Raw genomic sequence first — 24,361 nt, 5'->3', positions numbered from 1 at the left:
GACCTCAGTAGCACAGGATCTTATCCCTGCGGTTAGCCATGATTGGTGACTGTGGTAGGCAGAATAATGGTCCCCCAAAATGTCCACATCCTAATCCACATTTGTGAATGTATTGTATTACATGGCAAAAGGGAATTAAGGTTGCAAATCAGTTGATCTTAAAACAGAGAGATCATATTGGATTATCCAGGTGGATCTAATGTAATTACATGGGCCCTTCAAAGCAGAAGAGGAAGAAAGAAAAGTCATTCAAAGAGATACCACAAAGATAGAGAAAGGACATGAGCCAGAAAATGCAGGCTACCTAGAAACCTCTAGAAGCAAGAAATGCCCTCAACTGACAGCTAGAAAGGACACATAGGCTATAGCCCTACAACTGCAATGAGCTGAATTCTGCCTACAACGCGAATGAGCAGGGAACTGGATTCTTCCCTAGAACCTCCAGAAAGTCTCCCTGCTCACACCTTGGTTTTATTCTCGTGAAACCCGTGTTGGACTTTTGACCTACCAAAGTGTAAAATAAAAAATTTGTTTTGTTTTAAGCCACTATGTTTGTGACAATTTGATACTGCAGCATGGAAAAGCAATACAATGATCTATGAAAAATATTGATCACTTTATTCTTGATAGGGACACAAATGCCTTCAAGAATATTGCAATTTAATTGCCAGGAAATGTATAAATACATGGAAATCTCAACAGCAATGAGAGAACAAGGCAATATTTTGAGACAGTAATTGGTTTAGTGACGTACAGAAGTGTATGATAAATTGCCAAATCAATTCTTCTAAGCTTTTAGCAGAGTCTTAATGAAGAGGTCAAAAGAAATGAGTTTCAGGTTCGTGGTTTCAAGTATATACTAGAGGCTAAGCACAGAGTTGATAGATAACTTGACAAACATTGCTTTATTTAATGTAAAATGACATTATATAATTAAGTTGAACATTTTATGATACTGAATATAGGTATTCAGAGTATTCAGTTGACGTTTTCAGGAAAATATTGAGGAGACTGAATAGGAACCAATCATGAATGTTTAGGTAGAATTGATTTGGAGAGAGAAGACAGAAAGAGGCTTTCCAGGAGAGAACAAATTGATCAGCATTTCAGAGTGGACAAGGTCTGTCTGCATTACCTCAGGAGACGTTAAGGATAATGCACATTTGCTGAAAACCACCCACAAAATCTGATTGCATCCTCCCACTCTGGGTACACACGCAATCACACACATATATCTCCCTCACCTGAGCAGTTGAGAATACGCAGTTTCTGAAAATGAGAGAGAATAGAGAGGAATTTTTTATGCATCCTCCATTAACCCAACAGACACAGAGCCTGAGTTGTAAGAAATTTAGGAAAAGGAGCCACTATCATTTTGGTTTCTAACGTCTTTCAAGTTGGAACCCAAAACAGGTCATTGAAAGTTAGGAGAAACCCTCAGGTGATGCCACCATTCCAGCCAAATGTGAAAGTACTAAAGTAACAAGGAGATTTTATGATGGACAAACACAATTCTTGGAACAACCCCTAATGCACCCTCTGCCCCAACAGGGATGATGATCAAGGCAGTGGAGGGCCCCCACCTATAAGAAATTATCCCTGAAGATGCCCCAGCTGCTCACTAACTTTTAGACCTAAAGGTAGGCAGTCTAGAGGCAGACACTGCATCTAGTATCTCTTCCTACCTGGGGACCTATAGAGCAAAGACACTGAAGAGCAGGTGGCCCAAGAAAGCAATGTAGGGCAGAAATTTAATCCCTCACAGTCCTGGAAGCTAGAAGTCCCAGATCAATGTGTCAGCAGGGTTGGTTTCTTCTGAAGCCTCTGTCATTGACTTGTAGATGGCCCTCTTCTCCCTGTATCTTCCCATGGTCCTCTCTCTGTGCTTGTGTGTGTTCATATTTCCTCTCCATTATAAGGACTCCAGGCATATTGGATTAGGGCCTACACTAATGACTTCATTTTGACTTATTTACCTCTTTAAAACCCTATCTCTAAACACAGTCACTTTCTGAGGTGCCAGGGGTTGGGACTTCAACACATGGAATTTGGAGGGGGAACACAGTCCAGCCTATAACAGTTATTATTTGATGATGATGATGATGATGGTGAAGATTAATTAAATAATATTTTTTATATTATGTCAGTTATGAACTTTGTCTATAAAAGTAGTGAATGCCTATTTCAGGTCCCTTTGAAGCCTTAGGGTCACAAAGTCACTGCTTCTTAGGGACAATAAAAATGGGTAGCATGGCTCTAGTGCCTCCCCTTTGTTCAAAAAGCCATTGAAGCCAATACCTTGGCCTCTGTGAGCTTTGTCATAAAAGACTGTCCTCAAATAATGTTCCCATTTTTGTACTACATAAGGGCATCCAGTTTGACCATAGAAATTGACTCCAATGACAAAATAAATATAGAAGTAGCAACTTTTCTGCTGCAACTTTAAATTCCCTTCTGGGGAAAAAAAATCACCAGAAAAATTGTCATACTTAATTGGCATTTCCTATTACAGCTTCTCTCTGAGTAGGCACAGAGACTGCACTGAGTAATTTGGGGAGAAGGGCTGTATCCCAAATTCCCAGGAGCCCCATTTATATCCAGTCCTCAGACAAGCAAAGACATGGAGAGTGAGCAACATTTATCCTGGGGAAATTGATCAAGGAAGAGAAGCCACCTGGAAAAAACTAGTCAAGGAAACCTGCATCCTCAGAATCGTGATTTGAGATGCTAATCATTCCAGAAGTGTGTTTTGTTGGTCCATTTAATTTGATTTGAGGAGAAATCTCCCATAAGGATTTGGGGATTTTTCAGACCTAACACACTGACATAAAAAGTAAAGTTGGATTTTACTATATTAGCTGCCCCTGTGGAATCAGTTCATCAAGGCTCGTAATAACCAAAGCAGCAGCTTTCAAACTTTGATGTCTTTAAGAATTATCTGGAGAGCTTCTTAAAATTCCACAGGCTCAAGAGATTCTGATTCATCCACTGATGAGTCAGACCCAGAAACCTGCCCTGTATCAAGTCTTCCTTCCCTGAGGTAATTTTTCTAACAAACAATTATGTAGTGTTTGTTACGTGCCAGACACTGTTATAAGCATTTTGTAAATAACTTCTTCAAAGTCACAAGACACTACATATTTTTTCTCTATTTTACAAGACAGAAATGGAGGCAAAGTTGTTTACCCAAGGACATAGTGCTAGTAAGTGACAGGGCTGGGATTTGAACTCAAGCAGTTTTGTTCCAGAGTCCATACTCTTGGCCACTATGTTATGTTGCCACCTCATTTTGAAGCAAATTTTCTAGCAGTCGCACATTGAGAAACGCCACAGTAAAGAGTATTGACACAGATATAATAACTGACCTCATGAAGTAAACGATTCCTATCAATAATGTATATTTGTTTGAGAAAAAGGAAAACACAAACATTTATTGAATACCTACTTCATGTCAGGAGCTCTGGTAGCCAGACAGGTTTTTAAAATGTTACAAGAGAAATGCTAACAACAGAAGAAATCCTAAAGAAGTCTCGTTAACATTGCTCAACCCCACTGAGTCTCTCTGTAGTTCTAATGAGTGACTCCAACCATGTAGCAAAGCGAAAGCCAAAGTTTCTGTTTCCAAATGCTCCATCTGAAACTGGATACAACTTCTGCTCCATCCAGCACATGACATGAATTGGCACTTATTTTTTTCTTTATCTTTAAAAAAATTGGAAACAATTTCAAACTCACAGAGATGTTGCAAGAATAAGGAATACTATAAAGGACTCTCCTTCATATATCCTCCACCCAAGATTGCCCATGATTAACATTTTACCTCATTAGTTTTGATATTTGTACAGTAACTTCCTCCCTTCTTTCTTCCCTCCCTCTCTCCCTTGGTGCACTCCTGTCTCCCAGCCCTGAGAAGTGTACCTGACATATGGAAGTCATCACTAAATATTTGTTGAACAAATATCCATCATACAGATAAGTAAAAGGCAGCCCAAAGAGGTTAAATCACTTAACCAAAGTCAGATTCTGAAAAGTGGCAAAGCAAAGATGGGTATGGAGGTAGTTGGTTGTAGAGCCTGAATTTTTATTTATTATGCGTCTAATCACCTGGGAGAAACATAAGGACTAAGGCTCATGTTTTTGAGTTTTAAGTAGTGGAGCTTCTATCTTCCTAGTGGAAAAGCTCAATGTTCACACATGAATGTCTCTGTCTTCCTATGGTCACGGTGCCCAGCTCCACTGCAAAAAAATATTTGACTCAATAAGTACTCTTGGTAGTAGTATTATAAAAGTGTCTTTCATTTGCAGGTCCCTTTTTCCTATTTTCCTGGTACTGTTATACATTATGTCCTTTTACTTCATAATGGGCCAGTGAATCAGGGCTTATTATTACCTTTCTATGGATGAAGAAGTCGAAGCTCAAAGAGTGAGTGATTTCCTCAAGGTCACACAGCAAAAATATGATTGAGTCAGAACTGGGGCCCAGGTTCCCAATTTCTGACCTGATCTTTTCACTATTAAGTTTTTTGCTCAGCCACACATACTGCTAAGTTCTGTTGTACAAAATAACCTTGCAAAACAGAATAAACAAACCACGGATCCGTCCAAAATTGTAGGCGTGATAAGAAGGGGGTTCTCAATGGTTCCTACAGATGACTGCATTATTTGGAGTTAATTTTACTAGACGGTGCTAAAAGGTTCTAGGAAGCTGAGCAAGACCTTCTGGTCATGTGAAGATAGGTACTTAGTGGTAATTAGGGCTTGAATCTTACTGTGACCCCAGAACCTGGCTTCTTGAGTGACTAAGGGGAAGTGGAATTCAAGGAACATCTTCCCTGTAGGTGCCGCCATTGTGCTCACCACAAATCACACGGACTTGAATCTGAAACATGGATCTGGAATTTTTCAGTACAGGAAAATAATAGACTCCTTGTCATCCTCAGTGGCCAATATTAATATTTCATATTTCCTAGCAGATTTTAACTTCATAAACTCTGTTAATAGCAATTGCCATTTTTGAATCCCAGTATAAATCACCCAGTGAGGTTAGTAGATAATTTAACAATCTCCCTCATTGTCAAATTGTAACAGAATTTCTCAGAGACGTTAATGGTTTATCTAATATCTCCCAGTTAATATTACTCAATCTCCTGATGCCAAGTCTGTTCTCTTGTCACCAATCTGCAATGGGGACGGAAAATAACTGGTATATGCCTGCCATTTATACTAGGCACTCAGTCAACATTAGTTTTCTCTTTCTTTTTCTCCTTGCTCTGTAATTAAATTATCTTACCATCTTGCAACTCTGTGAGATGATCAGGCATTGTAATCTCCATTTTTATGAATGAGAAACTGAGGCTCAGAAAGCCTCAGAAAGTAACTGATCCTAAGTAGAAGAGAGATTTAAGTCCAACAAACGAAGAATGGGACATAGTACCCTGAGTACTTGCATTAGGTTTTACATGTTCAATGTTGCACTCCAAACAAAGTGACCTTCCTCTTAGATTTCTGAATTAGTTGTCAGAATTACTAGGAAATTACTTCCTTTTTGGCCCTTTTAGAATTATTTGCACTTAATTCTTTCATACTATTCCAGTTATTTATTGTTGCACGACAAAACCACCTCCAAGGTTACTAGCATAAAACAACAGGATTACGTTATACATCATGGTTTTATGGGTCAGGAATTTGTGTAAGGAGATTATTCTCTTTCGTTGGACATCAACAGAGATTACTTGATGTTATTCAATTGCAAATGTGCTGGTTGGAAGGTCCAAGAAAGCTTCTCCTTGGTGTCTTGGAGGAGATAGTCTCTTGGAGTGGTCGGTGCCTTGGAGTAGATGGCTAGGAGGCTGGGTTCAGCTGGGGCTATGCCACCCATGGCCTCTACAACATGGTGGTCTCAGAGTAATTGGATTTCTTACCTAGTAGCTCAGGGCTCCCATAGAGAGTGTTCCAAGAGACAGGAAGCTCCTAGTGCCTTAGGGTCTGGGAGCAAAACTAGTAGCATCACTTCTGCTGTATACTCTTAGTCAAAGCAGTCAGGGCCTATACAGGTTCAAGGGATAGAGATATAAACATCAGCTCTCAATGAGAAAAATGTCACAGAATTTGAGGCCTTCTTTAGTCTTCACATTTTGTATGTTTCTAGCCCGAGATGATGAGCAGGCCAGCATCTGACCTGGTCACTCTAGGCTATTCAGAATAGGGAAGGGGGTAGATGAAACATGGAGAGTGGTAAGCATTAGAAGTTGCTTCTTGTCTCTGAGGAGAAAGATCTCCCTAGACAAAAAAGTAGAAGTGGTTAAAGTTGGTCTTTGCTATTCTCCTAACATTTTTGGTGTTAATCTTGTCTGTGGGGTGAAGGTTTTGGCAAATATACTCAATCACTGAATTCTTTTCCAGCAACCAATCCCTGCCACAGCCTTATCTAGGAGGTTTCCTAAGCCAATGGTTTCTAAATTGCTATAATTCTCTATCATGCTGACTTTCTTTTTTTAATCATATCAGGGTCCTTCTTGTAGTATTTTTTTTGCCTATTTTTAACTTTGGGTCAGTTTTAGAAAAACACACACTATTTACCATTATAAAGCTTTGAGTGCAAGCCCAGAACTGGGCTAGAACGTATATGAGTTGCAAGAACTACTTTTATTCCTCTAGTATAAGACGTAGAAAAGCATTTTTCAAGTTGTAGTTTATGAAGAATTAGTGTTCATCAAGGTGTTAATAAATATTCTGAAAACAAATACAAAAACTTCCTCTATTCTGGGGAATGCTGTAATTGACAACAAATTTTGAAACTTCACAATGTCTTGTTAAAATATAAAAGTCTTAAGAAAACCAGTTATACTCAGTGTTTCCCAGACTGTTTGACCCTAGAATGCTTTTATCGTGGATTTCCCAAGTTTCATTCAACAAATATTTATTACATGCCTCTGTTGTGCCAAGTCCTGTGCTAAACCTTGGGACCAGAGCAGTGAGCAAAGCAGATGTTAGCCTCAAAGATCTTACAAGGCAGTGGGAGAGCCAAATATTACCCAGATGACCATACAACCAAGATAAATATACTAAGAATGAAAATCTTAAGAAGAAAACATACTCATACTTAGTATTACATAAATATATATTATTTGGAGATCTAAGTTAGTCAGGATCAAGCAGCTAGATGAGAAACAACTTATTTTGGTGTAACCCAGAGGCTACATGTAGTTTCAAGAAATAAGATGGGGACATTGCTTTGGAAAATGTTGGGGTGCCTATGCTGTCCAATACAGTAACTGCTAACCATATGTGGCTATTTAAATTTAAACCATTAAAATTAAGTAAATGTAAAAATTCAGTGCCTCCTTTGTACTAGTCACATTTCAAGTACTCAGTGGCCATATGTTGCTATGGCTACTGTAATGAATAGTGTAGAATAAAACCCTTTCATTGCACAGAAAGTTCTATTAGACAGACTTGCTCTGAATCAGGAGTTAGCAAATTATGGCCCATTGGCCAAAGTAGACTATTTTTGTATGACTTGCAAACTAAGAATATTAATTTTTGTAAAGGATGAAAGAAAGAGAGAAAGAAGGAGAGAGAGGGAGAAAGAAAAGCGGGAAGGAGAGAAGGGAGGGAGGAAGGTAGAGAGGGAGGAAGAAAGAAAGAGACCATATATTAACTGCAGAACCTAAAATATTTACTATCTGGCCCTTTACAGAGGAAGTTTTCTGACCCTCAGTCTAGAGCCCACAGCTTTCTTCTTGTTTGTCTTTCCAATGTAGTATTATGAGCTGTGTTTGCTGCCTGCTGAGAAAGCTACATTTGAGACTGCTTGGTAACCAACTAAAAACCATGGCCCCGTTCCATGGTATAGAGTTGTTGCTAATCAGCAGCTGTCCAGGCTAGGGATCATAACTCTGAGCCTTGCCTCACGCCCTGGCATCTAGTGAGGCTATGAGAATAGTTCTCACTAATGAAAGATAAGCAAAAGTGTTGTTGTTATGTTACGTGCCAAGTTAACTCCAACTCTTGGTGACCCTCTGAATGAGTGATGTCCACAAGATCCTGTCCTCAACAGCCCTACTCAGCTTCTGTAGACTCATGCCTATGGCTTCCTTTAGGGAATAAAAGTGATGGATGTTCATTTTGGGTTCAAGGTGATTCATTGCTGGTCACCTGATCCTCCACAATCTTTTTTATCTCTTGCCTTTGTCTGCCAGTTGCTTTTGTCTGATGTTTTGTTTAAGAAAATAAGAAATTTTTCAGCCTGTAGTATGGGATCTGATCAACAGTTTTCAGCTTTATAAACACATAGCCGTTAATTTTTATTATGTCCCAATGACCATAATTATACCAAAATAACTACACTGGCAGAGATGTAGTAGCAATAGCATTGTTACAGAGTAACTGTTAAATGGGCCTGTATGCTACAGAATTCAGTAGTTAAGAAAAATATTCCTTTGAGAACTATGGGGGCAACATATTGGTTATCAAATTCATTCAGGGAATATTTCCTAAGTCCCAAAAGCAGGTGTGAACTGAAAAGTAAATTAATCAGTTAGGATTACTATTAACCAAAATTCCAATGATTTTCATTTTAATAAAGTGCATGATTAACCCAGACATCAATTTCAGTTGCAGTGAATAATCCAGACAAATAACATCTTGAAGAGATATAATAGAAAATAACCTAAGCAGTACTGAAAAAAATAAGAATATGTTTTATTACTTAGCCAATTCGTCAAGATTCTTGCTTATTATTGCTAATTGCAGTGCCTTCCTTGTGCAAAACACTGCAGTTTCTCATGTGTGATATCGCTTAAGCCTCACAACAAACTAGGTAAATAAATTTTATCCAGTTTTCTTCCACTCTTCTTTTCCCCCTCCTTCTTTCCTTCCTTCCTTCCTTCCTTCCTTCCTTCCTTCCTTCCTTCTTTCGTTCTTCAAAGCAACAAAGATGCAGTGCTGTAAAGTATCTTATCCAGAGTCAAGTGAGAAATTCTAGCTTTCATTACTGTCTTCCTCATCCTTTTCATTCTCTCCCCAAATTGATTAACCTTTTAATTCATTTTTGGTTATAATTCTAGTCTAGTGCCTTCCTTTTTTCAACATAAATAAATGTATGTGTATAAATCCACCTATCTGTCCATGTCCTCACTTCCTTACACAAAAGGTAGCACTCTAAACACTGTTCTGCATCTTGTTTTTGCTTGTTGATTTTCTACCTAACTATAAATCCAGGAGATTACTGCATAGTAATATATAAAGATACCTTCATGCTTTTTTACGATCACTTACTAAACCATCATGAGGATGTAATATCGTTTACAAGACAAATCACCTCTTGATATACATTTGTGTTATTTCAATCTTCTGCTCTTAAAAATAATATCACATTTAAAAAAAAATGGCCATTGCCATACATTATCTCATATTCTTCTGCATATTTTTTAAAGAGTCTCAGATATAGGGTTACTGAGTCAAAAGGTAAATACATATACAATGTGTTTGAGAAATGTCTAATTCTGTTTCATGTTGCATAACCAACAGTTATGGAAGAAAGTACCTGTCTTCCCATAGGCTTATCAAGTTGCCCAACATAGAATTTTGGTTGTTCTCTTAGGGGAAAAAACGATTCTTAGGGTAGTTTTAATTGCCCTGGTCTTATAAGGAACTTGAACATCTTTTCATACATCTGAAGGACACTTCAATTCTTTTTTCTGTAAACTGTCTGCTCATATTTTGTGCCTATATTTCTTTCAGTTTGCTGATTTTTTTTTTCTCAATTCTTTGAAGCTCTTCATGTATTAGGTATATTAAACTTTTGTCTGCGATCCATCTGTAAGTATTTTCTGAAATATGTTGCAATTATTAATCTATGATATAAAATACAAATATTTGTCCCAGTTTGTCATGTTTTGCTGAAGGTTTTTTGGGGGGCTTTTTTTTGGGGGGGTTAGGTTTTAAAACGTATAAGAGTTTTAAAAATTATATAATCAGATTTATTGATCTTTTCCATTAATGCTTTCGGAATTTTAGGCATATGGAATTTCTCATATCTAAGGATATAAAGAAAATAACCACTGTTTCGTTAATACTTGAATAATTTCATCTTTGTTTTAGATCTCTGACTCATTGGGAATTCATTGTGGTATGCAGTGTAAGGAGTAGTTTATGTTTTTTCAGTTTTTAATTTGGTTAACCAGTTGTTCCTACCATGTATTTTTTACCTATTCGCAAAACCACATTTATCATTCATTGATACGTTATATCTTTCCTTCTAGTGATCCTTTCAGGTTCAAAAGTTGGCCTATCTATTCCTGAACCAATACTTCAGTTTTGTTTCATTTTTTAAACACAGGGCTTTTATAATGTTTTATTTAATATATAATAAAGTTATCCTATCCTACCATTGCTCTTCTTGGCTAGTCTTGCTTTTTTTCTTATTCTTGCTTCTTCAAGCTAAATTCTATAATTGACTTGGCTAGCTTAGGGGGAAAATTAAAGCTAATTTTAGGATTACATTAAATTTATAAATTCAGTTAGTGAAGACATACCAGAACATGGTATGCCTTTCCATTGGTTCATGTCTTTGAGGATCATTTTATATTTTCCTCCCATGGGTTTTATATATTTCTTTCTAATTTTATTCCTAGGTTTTATGTTATTATAATTATTTTATACTGCTTTAAATGGATATTTCTATTATAGTTTCCAACATTGTATTTGCTTTTAAAAAGGTTATTGACTTTTGTGTGTTATTTTTGTATTCTTATCTTTTTCTCTTTATTAATTTTCTTATTTTTTGTTGCAGATTTTTCTCATTGATTCTTTGGTGTTTTCCAGATATATAATTATATGATCTGCAGAGAGAGATAGTTTTACTCCCTCACAACCAATTTTTTTGCTTCCAATTGCTTTTTTCCCCCTATTTGTGTTGGCTGACACTGTTACTGCATGGCTACTTAGTTGCGGTAGTTGTGGAGATATTGAACATCCTTTCCTATTACTTAAACAATAATATCCCAAGCATTTCCCCAATAAGTCAGATGCTGACCTTTTGGAAAAAATATATAATATATATTTTAAATGTCTGTCTTTATTTAACAACTATATACTGAGTGCAATTGATTCCAGGTTTGTTTTCCATAAACAATGCTAGTCACACCAGGTACATCCTGATAAAAGCATTTCATAGATAAGGATCTCCTGCTAGTACATATCATTTGTGTGTTGGCCAGCAGTTACGTCATTATCATGATTATAAGGACATTGACTGGTCACCTTACTTTCCCAATCATGCCTTAGTAAATGGAGAGAATGCATTGAGAGCATGCTGCTAACTCTTTCCTTCTCAAAATATGTTGTATATCAACAATGGAGCCACAATGAATAACTACTATAGTTAAATATATTGAATACATAATACTACTAATAATAATTCATATCATATATGAATATGAACTTCAAACTCTGCCAAAATTATTCTTTTGCCACTTTTCAATATGTCATTTTCTGATCTAGAACTTTACCATTAAAAAAATTTGTTAAACATTATATTTTACATCATGGGAATGATAGAATTTTTATTTCTCTTACACAAACGAGATATTCCACAAAATGAGTAGTTTACAAAATTGGCATCCCGTTGCAGTGTTTGTTTTTTGACATTTGAAAGGAAATATTTTTTAGACACATATGAGCATGTTTTACTCATCACTGTTCTTTAAACACCAAAATAATACACATAACCATAAGCAGTTGGCGGTGTTCTAATATTTTGGCACCAAAAACTTTCTTAGAAGATGCCTATATGGGCGATACTGTAGTCCACTTGGAAGGAGATATATAATAGCTATATTTGACATAATCTACCAATAACAACCATCTATGTTAAGAGATTGTATTTGCCTAGACTACCATTGAAACTTTCCTAAAATCTATCCAATTACAATTCCACATGCAGCCAGACCTGGATTTTTCTAGATGAGTGACTTTTACAAGTCATTTCAACTGTCTGAGCCTCAGTTTTTCCACTTGCAGAATAGGGGAAAACATACCGATGATTTAGGGTTGTTGGAAGAATATATTTCTACCCTGATTAACTGTGTCTCTGTGTACATATACATATATATGGTTAGTTGATTATCTAGCTATTATCTAAAATAAAATCTTTATTTGTATATTCCCATGTTCTTACCTTTAATAAAAATGATTGGTTGGATATCTACCAATTTTGGAGTGGTGTGATATGATTTGAAATATATGCTCTATGTTGTAAAATTCAGCTAGAGTTGGGAATTATAGTGGGCATCACAGGGAGATAAGCAGCTTTCCTTCAGCTCAGCTAAAACTGAGAGCAAATTTTCACCAAACTCAGAGATAAATTTGGGATCTAATGTAAAATATGAGAATATAATCATGAAGAGGATGTCTAGGGGACGTAGAAATCATCTTTCAGAGCAGATGAAGCTGAGACAAGCAAGAGTCCCAAATAACTAGGACATGCCACATGGAATAAGTATGTTGCACACACAAGAAACAAAAAGTACTTTGAAATATCAACCTCACATCAGAAGACACAAAGGTAATGCTTCCAGTAGCAGAACTTGATTTTTTAATTGGATGTTTTTTCTCAAAATTCTTTTTTTTTTGGGAGGTGGAGGAAAGATGCATTTCAGGAGCTCAGTATATATTTGCTGTATACATAAATGAATAAAAGAATGAACTCCGTGAACCATGGAAGGGACTTATGCACTCAAATTTGGATAATATTCTTCTGTACAGTTGTAATTTGGGCAACTAACAATAAGAAAACATATTCAGATATGTCTAGTCCCAAAAAATGATTCAGACTGGAATGAACTGGGAAAATGTCCAAATATGATTATTAAATAAAATAAATTAATATTTATGAAATGAAAGATGTGAGGAAGAGCCTTTACAGTTGAATATTAAGTATTGAAGAGATTTTAAAATGACATTCCAAATTGTAAAATGACATTCCCATTTGACCAACCAATATCCATGTTATACTTGCTACATAGTAGGCAAAAGTCTATGGAGAATTCCCTAAATGAAAAAAATTCTTTGAGCACTCAAGGAATAATAATTTAATAATCCGGAAGCTCCCACTTGAAGTCACTAAAACCATGAAATCCCAAACAACCCTGTCTTCTCTTTTGATGATTGCTCTATTAATTCATTCACAGACATCAAATATTACTGTATAATACATTTTTATTTTGGTAGTGCATGATTCAAAGTCTTCTGTGGTGTTTGGGGGATAAATGAGATGAGCAATGACTTTAAAATTGTTGGGTTAATGTGCAGCAAGGTGGACAACCGCGACAGAAATACTGATTAAAGTCTGAGGTCAATGCAGAGGGAGAACTCTTGAGATCATTTTCAGAATTCTGTCTTCTTTACTCTCTGTCAATAACTTTAATAACACCGAAATAGCTTTTAAAAATATAATTGATAGACAATTTAAATCTAGAAGAGGAAGCAAATTTGATGAATTCTAGAATCAATACTCAGATTCAAAAGACTGAAATGTCGCATTAAATCTAACAAAATGAAATCCAACCCAAATCTGACTGGTTGGCATTGCATGTTTTAGGAAAGCAATTCTAAAAGTACATATGCAGGGAGTCAGAGAATAGCAGAAGCTCAGGAAAAATGTTTAATCAAACAAAATCTCAAGTTGTGCTGGTACTCTCAATTTCCAGGTATAAGTAATTTCGTAAGAGTTCCATTCGTAATTGCCAAAATATTTACCAGTATCCTGACTATTTCTGCCAAATACTTCACTCAACATATATGCAAGTGAGTGTCTTTACTTTTATATGCTCCTTTATTCAGCAGGTCAGAAGGTATATCCTATAAAGCGTGATACTTTCACCTGTACTGTAACACTCTTCACTGTGGACTAAATTAATTGTTTTCTTCTTCCTGCTCTCAGTCTCGCTCTCATTCTCATTTACCTTAGATAGCTATGGGAGCAGTAGTGTATTGCAGAGTCTTAGATTAGAGTGAGCTACTCTCTCTGCCATTCCTCACAGGTAAGGTAAGATAAATAGCATACAGTGCAAAAGCAGCTCCCCTGATCTCCTAATCCTACCTACTAAAGGGGGTTGGAACGATCCCGAAAGGTTAGACCTTACATTCTGTCAGTTGCTGGCACCCTGATAAATATAATCACAGTTCCCCATAGCTGTAATCAAGAAGAAACTATCAACTTAGGAAAATGATAACTTGGGTGCTAATTTCTTCCCAGGGTATCTGCTCAGGCTTTCCTTTTATCTGAAATACTCTATGTTCTTGCTTTGTTCCCTCTGCCTACTCAAGTACCATCCAAGCACAGTCCTTTCTTGTAAGAAGTGTGCCATGCTCCCTATACTGAAAGTGATCCTTCTATTCTACAGAATTACAACATGTATAACTACTTGTTGACAGTTTATTATATACTGCCTTAGAACATCAAATAATTCAGAGGAGACAGAATTGGAGTCAGGAAGGTAAGGCCCATGTCTGATTGAAATAAATACTGTGACCCCAGGTCTCTAACTGAGCACTGCATCCCCATTTGTAATAACAAAAGGTTGCACTAGATTATTATTAAAGGCACTTTCAGTCTGTGACTTTATAGGGTAGTGTTTGTATTGTAATTCATTTTATTTAATTGTCTCTTGGTATATACATCTTGCCTCTTCAAAAAGATTATAAGCTTTTTGAAAGCAAGGGACCAAGTATATGCATATACATTTACGTGTACATATGTGTGTGTATATAGATAGATAGATATTAGTATCTTCTCAAACTATTTTTACAGTAGGTGTTAAATATTTTTTTCTTTATCAACTTTTCTTTATCAACAATTGTGGAATAATTTACACAGAGTAACTTTTCTTTAAAAGTGTACCATTTTCTGAATTTTGACAGTTTATATACACTCCTGAAACAATTGCCACAATCAACATACAAAACACTTCCTACACCCCAAAAGATTTCTAGGGTTCCTTTGCAGCCCATGCATTCTTCTATCCCTGGCCCAAGGCAACCAGTAGTATGCTTTTTATCACTATAAATTAGTTTACATTTTATATAAATGGAATCCCTCAGAATACACTCTATTGTGCCTGGCTTCTTTTACTTAGAATATTTATCTATGAGATTCATTCATGTGGTATGCATCAGTGGTTTATTCTTTTGTATTGTTGAGTAGTATTCCATTGTTTGGATGTAACACAATCTATCTGTTCACTAGTTGATGGACATCTGAGTTGTTTCCAGATGTGGACTATTCTGAGCAAAGCTGCTATGAATATTCATGTATAAGTCCTTGATGGAGATGTATTTTCATTTATTTTGAGTAAACACTTAGAAGTGGAAGGGCTGGATTGTATAGTAATTGCATTTTTCATTTTTAAAAAAAACTACTAGAATTTTTTCAAAGCTGTTGTACAATTTTACATTTGCAGAAGTAGTTTATATATATTCCAGTTCCTCCAAATTCTTGCTACTGTTTGGTATTTTCAGTCTTTTTAATTTTAGCCATTCAAATGAGTATGCGTTAGTATCTCAATGTGGCTTTAACTTGCTTTTCCCTCATAACTAATGATGTTGAACATCTTTTCATTTGCTTATTGGTCATCCACATATCTTCTTTTGTGAAGTGTCTGTTCACATCTTCTTGCACAAGTTGTACTATTATTATTAGTTGTAAGAGTATTTTTTCCTTATACTGGCCCTTTTCTGACTATATATACATTGCAAAAATTTTCTCCAATTATGTGGCTTGCCGTTTTGTTTTCTTAATACTGTTTAAAAATCAAAAGATTTTAATTCTGGGGCCGGCCCCATGGCGTAGCGGTTAAGTGCATGCGCTCCGCTGCTGGCAGCCCAGGTTCGGATCCCAGGCGTGCACTGACACACCATTTGTCAGGCCATGCTGTGGCGGCTTCCCACATAAAATGGAGGAAGATAGGCACGAATGTTAGTTCAGGGCCAGTATTCCTCAGCAAAAAGGGGAGGATTGGCATGGATGTTAGCTCAGGACTGATCTTCCTCACAAAAAAAAAAAGATTTTAATTCTTACAGATTTCATTTTATCTCATTTTTCTTTTATTGTTTGATTCTTTGTGTCCTATCTATTAAATTATTACTAATCACAAGATCTTAAATAGTTTCTTTAAAATGTTTTTAAAGGGTTTATAATTTTAGATTTTACATTTTGGTCTATGATATACTTTCAGTTAATTTTTGTGTGTGGTGTTAGGTAGGGATCAATGATCATTTTTTGTTTTCTATATAGCTATTCGGCACCATCTTAAAAAATTCTTTCTTCACTGAATTACCTTGACACCTGAATCTCTTGATCATATAAGTTTTTTTCTGAGCTCTTTATTCTATTCCATTCATCTATTTTTCTATGCTTATGTAGAAATTTTTCCAAAGAAGACATACAAATGGACAACAAAAGGTTCATGAAAAGGTGCTCAGCATCACTAATCATTAGCGAAATGCAAATCAAAACCATAATGAGATATCACTTCACTTCTGTTAGGAAGGCTGTTATCAAAAGGACAAGAGATAAGTGTTGGCAAGGATATGGAGAAAATGGAACCCTTGTACACTGTTAGTGGGAATGTAAATTAGTACAGCCATTATGGAAAATGGTATGGAAGTTCCTCAAAAAATTAAAAACAGAACCATCATATGATCCATCCCACTTCTGAGTATATATCCAAACGAAATGAAATTGGTGTCTCAAGATATCTGCATTCCCATGTTCATTGAAGCATTATTCACAGTTTCCAAGATATAGAAAGAATATATCCAACATCCGTTGACAGGTAAATGGATAAAGAAAATGTGGTACATATATATACACGAGGGAATATTATTCAGCCATGAGAAAGAAGGAAATCCTGTTATTTGCAAAAACATGGGTGTATCCGGAGGACGTTAAGCTAAGTGAAATAGGAAAGACACAGTAAGACAGTGTATGATCATGCTTATATGTGGAATTTAAAAAAGTCAAACTCACAGAATCAGAGTTGAGTGGTGGTTGCCAGGGGCTGAGGGTAGAGAAATGAGATGTTGGTCAATGGGTACAAACTTTCAGTTATAAGATGTATAAGCTCTTGGGATCTAATGTACAGCATAGTGATTATAGTAAATAATACTATATTGTATACTTTGAATATTCTAAAAGAATAGATCTGAAGTGTTCTCATGACATGAAAAATGGTAACTATGTGAGGTGATGGGTGTGTTAATTAACTTGATTGTAGTAATCAGTTCATGGTATATTAAGTGACCACATTGTATACCTTAAAAAAATCATATCGTACAACCTAAATATGTACAATTTTTATTTGTCCATCATATCTCAATAAAGATTAGGGGAATTTTTTTTTTAAATACACCGCCTTGATTACTATAACTTTATGGTAACTATTAGAATTGATAGTGTTAGTTTTCAAACTTTGCTTTTTTAAAAAAATCACTTCAGCTATTCTAGGTAATTTACATTTCCATAAAATTTTAGAATCATTTCTCAAAATCTAAAAAAGTCTGTTGGAATTTTAATTTTGTTTGTAGTATATTTATATTTCAATTTTCGGGAATTGACATCCTAAGAGTATTGAGTTTTCCAACCTATAAACATGATATATCTCTCTATTTATTTAGATTTTCTTTAATCTTTCAGCAATTTTATATAGAATTCAGCATAAAGTCTTGCACAGCTTTTGTTAAATGTATTCCTATATATATTATTTTTGGTGGTCTTGTAAGCAGAACTGTTCTTAAATTTTATTTTATTTTTTGCTACTAGTATATAAAAATAGATTTTTGTATATTAACTTTATGGCCACTGACTTTGCTAAATTTACTAACCGTCAAAGTTGTTTTGTAGATTCCTGAGGATTTTCTATGTAAATAATCATGTCATCTGAAAATAAAGGGAGTTTTACTTCTTTTTTTCCTTGTCTCATTGCAATGGCTAGAATTTCTAATACAATAATGAACACAAACTGTAAGAGTAGACATCCATGCCTTGTTTCTGTTCTTAGGAGGAAAGTGTTAGTATTTCATCATTAAATATGATTTTAGCTGTAGAAGTTTTATTTTAATAGATGCTATTTATCAGATTGAAGATGCTTTCCTCTATATATAGTTTGCTGTAACTTTTCATCGTGATGTTAGATTTTGACAAATGTTTTTTCTGCATCTGTTGAAAAGATCATATAGTTATTCTTCTCTATTTTATAAACATGTTAAATGACGATTAATCGTCACATATTAAATCAATATTTCATTCCCCAGGATTGATTTGTTAATAATTTGTTAAGGATATGTACACATATGTTCATGTGCACTATTTGTATGTGTGTGTTATTGTTGTTGTTTGTTTGTTTTTTGTAATATCTTTGTCTGTTTTCGTTGTACAGGTAATGTCAAAGTTACAAAATGAGTTAAGAAGTATTCTTTTCTATTTTACGCAAGTGTTTGCAAATAATTGATTTTATTTCTTCCTTACATGTTTTACAGAATTTACTCATGAAGCCATTTGAACTTGTAATATTTCTTGTAGGAAGGTGTTTGTTAGTTCAATTTATATAATTAATATAGGGTTATCCAAATTATCTACTTCTTTTTCAGGGAGCTTTCACAATTCTTATCTTTCGAGGAATTTTTCATTACACTTACGATGTCAATTTTTTGGCATAAAGTGGTTTGTAATATTACTTCATTGTTCTTTTACTATCTGAAGGACCTTTCATTTTTGATACTGGTGATTTGTAGCCTCTCTATTTTTTGTTGAATATTTGGTCTTAATTTTTTCAGTGAACAAGGTTTGGCAATATTAATTTTCTCTACTGTTTGTGTATTCTATTTTGTTAATTTTTCTGTCATTATTAATATATACTCTTTTCTATTTATTATGGGTTTACATTGCTCTTCTTTTTCTGTATCCTTAGGTGGCTTTTAGAGCTACAAATTATCCCATAGTTCCCTCAGGCTCAGTTCATTTTCTTTGCATCTTTTTTTTCCCTTATCTTTTGATTAAATGAAATATATTGATAGGTCTTCAAGTGCACTGACCCTTTTCTCTGCCATCCCTATTCCATTAAGCTCATCCAGTGATTTTATTTCAGATGTTTATTTATTTCAGTTCTAACATTTCCTTTTATTTATTTTTTGGTTTTCTATATATTTGCTGAGATTTCCTATTTTCATTCATTATGAATGTGTTTTCATTTACCTTACAAACCATAATTAAAATAGCTGCTTTACCCTCCTCGTCTGATAATTCTAGCCTCTGAGCTATCCAGGTTGTCATCTGTTGATTATATTTTACCTTGAAATTGGGTCATATTCTTGGCCTTCCTCTATCTAGTAATTTTGGATTGTATCATGGACATTGTAAGTGTTATGCTGCATAGACTGTGGATTCTGTTCTAATTTTTCCCAAATATTGTTTATGCTTTTGATTTCAGCAGGCAATTTTCTTGTTTAGGCTCAGATCGCACAGCCGCAGCGCAGAGTGATTCACATCTTCCTTGTTAAGTAACTCGGTTGTAATTGCTCCAGTTCTGCTCACCATCCCCCACCCCCCACATCAGTGATTCAGTGGTCAACCAGGAACTTGGGCAAAGTTTATGCACCAAATTAATGGTTCCCATTCCCTGGCTCTCTCTTTTTTGCTCCTTGCTCTTTGGCAGCCCTTGTTACCCCAGAGCTTCATCCCATAGACCAGAAATCATTTTAGCCTACCTCCGCTGAAACTCCATCTACTCTAAGGGTAAAGCAACAATAAAATGGGGATCTACTATATGCTCATCATTTTCTCCAAGTTTTGACTCCCTTCTAGAAATTCTCTGCTGCTTTCAGTCTCTGAAGCCCTCAGCTACTTACTTTTTGTATTTTATTCAACACTTACAGCTGTTATTTGTGTGAGGATAGGTTGGTTAGGAGCCCACTTCTCCATCTCAAACGTACAAACTTCATGTTCAATAATTTTTTAACTAAAAGAGTAATGAAATAAATTTTTTCTCAAGTGAATGACACAGATTTTCATAAATTTTTTCAGATACATTAACTTATATTTTGAAAAAGAACAATAACAATGGTGCTTTCCTGAAATTTTTATTTACATATCAATCCTGTTAAATGTGTTAGTTGATTTCAATATATGTATTGAAATGCATAGGACTAAATTGCTCAGGTAATCTATTTTTGTTCATCTTTGGGGAAATGATTTCTGCTTGATTGCCTCTAAAGCATGGTTCATTCACATTTAATTATGAGAGTAGGCCACTTATAACATAAATCCACAAAGCTGAATTTATAATTTTTAAAAGATGGCAACTTTGAAGTTGACATTTCTTTTATATCAATGAGATTGCAATTTCAGATGAAGTGCAAATGGCATATTATGCAAAATAAAAGTTTAATTATGAGGGGAACCTTCAGTTGAATATTTCTGTTTGATTAATAATCTATAAGCAGATACCATCTAATTTAAATTTACACAAAAGCCTAACTGCTGTTGAAAAATTGCTACAGTTTAACAGTGACACCAATCCTGGTCTCTTTCCCCCCTATCTTCTGTGTATAGGCAAAACCTGTAGTCACCTGGATTTGAACTGGCCTTTTTAGATATTAATGCCTAGTGAATAGAGAAAACTTTGGCTTACTTTAAGCCATTCTGTTTTACCCTCATTCACTTATCTTCTCCATGTCCTTTCTAGGCACTTATGAGGCTAGAATATTTTTCAATTTTGGCCTACTTACCTACTTCTTAAAAGAGAAAATCATTCATTCATCTGAACTCTTTGAACTATGGCTGATATTGATGAGAAGTGTTCTAATTGGTCAAAGACCATTTTAAAGTGTTGACTAGCACTGAACACAGAACTTATTCAAATAAAATGGGTTCAGTGTAAAATATGATGGATTTTACTTCTCCTGTTATCTGGACGTCAAAATGTTATTAACATATTCTAAGATTTAATTTTTCCTCTTTTAGCAGCCCTATCACTCTGGTAAGAGCAGCAATACAAACACCAACTACCTAAGTATAAATCAATGATTAAAGGCTATGTCTTTTTTACTTAATACAGTCAAGTCTGGGATTTACTTCTTGAAATCTGTAATGCAGATAAATAAGTGTATTCCTATTAAAGTTAATCATAATGGTAAAATCTGACCATTTAGCAGAAGTTCTATCTCATTAAATGGGAATCTATAGAGGCAAAAGAAAGAATTATTACTTGGGTTAATAAGCATTAGATAGGAGACTGAAGGCCTAATTTCTAACTAGTTGGATAATACTAACTAATTGTATAACTTTAGGCAAATCATTTGACCTCTCAAAGACTCTGTTTCTTCAACTGTGAAATTAGACTTATTTTATATTAAATCACCTCTTAGTTTTCTTTTTTCTCAAAAATTAGCATTTCCATGAGTAACACCCCTGAGTGCAGGCAAGAATTTAACAGTCTCTAGGTAAAAGTCTGCTTGTAGATAGGATAGAAGGCTCTGAGCAACGATGCTTCTCATAATCTTATTCACCTGTATATATTTTGAGGACTCAAATATCTATTAGAACATGGTCTCTGTCTGACAGAGTTGACTATTTTTATAGAATGACAATGCTATGCATATGGAAACATAATGAATGTTTTAAAAAGTCCTACAGGTGTGTATACGTTTCCAAAGTCACTGTGTGTTTTTAATACAGACTTCTGTAAAAACCTTATAATCAAATTTATGTCACATTAAATAGTTCATTTCAACCCCTTATTTTCTGTTTATCGTTACTTCTGTGTCTAGGGAAAGAGATGATCTCATTCAGTGTCTAAAAGCATCTCTTCAAAAGTACTTTCTTTAGCATTTCTATTTGCCCTTTTGAGCCATTTTTCTTTACTTTTATTTCTATTTTTTCATGTGAAGTTGCTGATCTTAAGAGACTGGGATTTTTATGAAAGGAAAAGAGGGTTTCCTCACAGGCAGATATTCTATATGAGAAAAACAAATGCATCTGTTTGCAAAGTGACAGCTCTCCCAGGGGTCACCCATTACACAGCCCAGGTACATAGATCATATAACAGTGGCTGCGGGGAAGTCAGAGCTTTGCAAATTTCTTTAATCATAGGTATCTACCAGGGATTTGGTTAGAGCCCTAAAAAAACCTCTTAGTCACTGGCTATTGTAAATAATATTACAATGAATATACATATATATAAATTGGCATATGGCTCTCTTCTCTCTGTGAAATATAATTATTATTAACTACCTTAAAAGTAAATAATTTAAGAAAAATGATTATTATTAAGGTTCTTGATATACATTGATGTATTACCTTTCAGAAAAGTGTTACTTTGGCTATTCTACCTCGAATGTCTGAGTCGTATTTGCCTTCATTTTTGTCAACATTCTAGCTATTGTCACTTAAAAACTAATAAATCCATATATAAATTTTCCCATCTGATAATCAGATATATTCTACTGGAAAAAAAGTCTAGAGTCGCATCAAAATTTACTGGTCAAGATACAGCCTGTCATTGTTTTATACTTTCTTTAGTTGGTGACAAGGGTACATTATTGTCTGCGAATTGTGACTTGGAAAAGGCACAAAAAGGAATCCAGTCTCAACTCTGACAGTGGCTTGGACCAGGAAAATAGAACAGATGTGTTTCTCAGCTTTCTGTGCTTCCCCCAGTATCTGAGGAGGCAGGTAAGATAGGGTGTTGGCTCAGGCTCCTGTGTAATGTTTACGCATAACAAAGCTTGGCTGGAAGAACTTGGCTTCCTGTCAGTGATGTTTTTCTTTGGTTTTCCTGACAGGTATTACCATGTCAGCCTAAGAACAGGAAAAGGAGAAAAGGCATCAGTGTCCTGCTATGTGCAATGCTGCCGTATTTTTAAAGCTGCATTTTGTAAAAATAAATGTTAACTTTTTCAGAGCAGTGATATTTCTTCATCAGAATTTGGATCTCTGAATGAATTTAGTCCACTGTCCAAGAGGTGGGATAAACACAGGGTTCATTTTTTCTGTAAGGTAAAATATTTATGAGGTGATTTTTATCAGGAGGCACTTATTAAGCAACAGTCTTTATAGACTCTATGCTTGGTGTAGAGCTATCTATACAAACTTAAACTAAGGTAAACACCCAGGATTTTACTTCTTAAGAAAGATATAAAGTGCATCAGCAACTGAATGCTGAATAAGAACATAAATTATAAAGACTTGGTTTATAAAAGCAGAAGTAAATGTATCTTAGGTTGATGGAGAAAACACCAAAAAAGAGACAAGCCACAATTTTAATAAAATTCAAGCTATTTTATTTGACGATCGTAGCTTTTGAAACAGTACAATCTTTCAGGATATTACAGATGCCCTTTCAAACAAATTGATATTCTATGACCCAACTGCTTTTTTTGTAAAATGGGGTGATGACAGCTGATTCTCAAGGTTGTCCTCCTGAGACGGTAGCCTGGGCTCCATTTTCAGAATTTCTCAACATTCTAGCCTTCCCTGTACATCTCTCAGAAACTTTAGTCTCCTGGCATCAGTCTTAAAACAATAGATCTTATATAAGGAACTATCCAACTTCTGATTTAGAATCAGGCTGCCTAAGAGCAATTCTCATACCTGTCATTTCTTCTCTGACCCCAGAGTAACTCTCTCAACTTAGACTACTTGTCCACTCAATGCAACTAAACTACACCCTCTGAGCCTGAACTGGTCAACCACCGTAGTTCTATTCTGTCAAGGTAATTGCTATCATGATTCACAACCGTTCTCTCTTTCCCCCGGGGAAACGTCACTCAGATTTATCCTACCTCCGTCACCTTGAATACCATCACCTAAATCCATGCCTTTTTCATTTCGTGACCCTACATCTGCAAGAGTCTCTTAACTATTTTCTCACTCTCTTCCAGTGTGCCAATATCAATACTATTGTCCATTATACTTTTCATCAGGTCATTTATTTTTTGAAAATATTAAGTAACCACCTCTTTCCTACCACATTGTCCTTTATGAGACTCTTAAGCTCATTTATAATCTGAAAGTCTCCTATTTCCTCTCTGATTCTTACCACAAAAATTTCAGGAAGCATTAATTAGCCAATGAATTATGATATTTTCTGTTGCATTTCATTCTAATTTTTAAAATGCTTTTTGTAATTCAATAAGCGACTTTATGACCCACTACTAATTTTTTATAACTTATTGCTTAAAAATGAGTGGTATAGAGTTTTCCATGATCTTACAAGAGAATATGGGGATGTGTAGGTGATAACAAAGTTGCAGAGAAGAATAATCACCAATATTCATCTGCTTTGCAGAACTAGGTCGTAGT

At 35.1% G+C, this 24,361-nt stretch overlaps 1 protein-coding gene across 4 annotated transcripts in view; it reads left to right on the top strand.

The window, feature by feature from the left end:
- The window catches only part of DPP10 (dipeptidyl peptidase like 10), an 802,065-nt gene that overhangs the window by 571,275 nt on the left and 206,429 nt on the right, over positions 1-24,361 (top strand). The window lies entirely within an intron of this gene.

This window comes from Diceros bicornis, chromosome 10 (genome assembly GCF_020826845.1).
Source record: "Diceros bicornis minor isolate mBicDic1 chromosome 10, mDicBic1.mat.cur, whole genome shotgun sequence".
In the NCBI taxonomy this organism is placed as follows: domain Eukaryota; kingdom Metazoa; phylum Chordata; class Mammalia; order Perissodactyla; family Rhinocerotidae; genus Diceros; species Diceros bicornis.
Note: the sequence above shows the minus strand (reverse complement) of the source record. Positions and strands in the feature narration are given on the sequence as shown.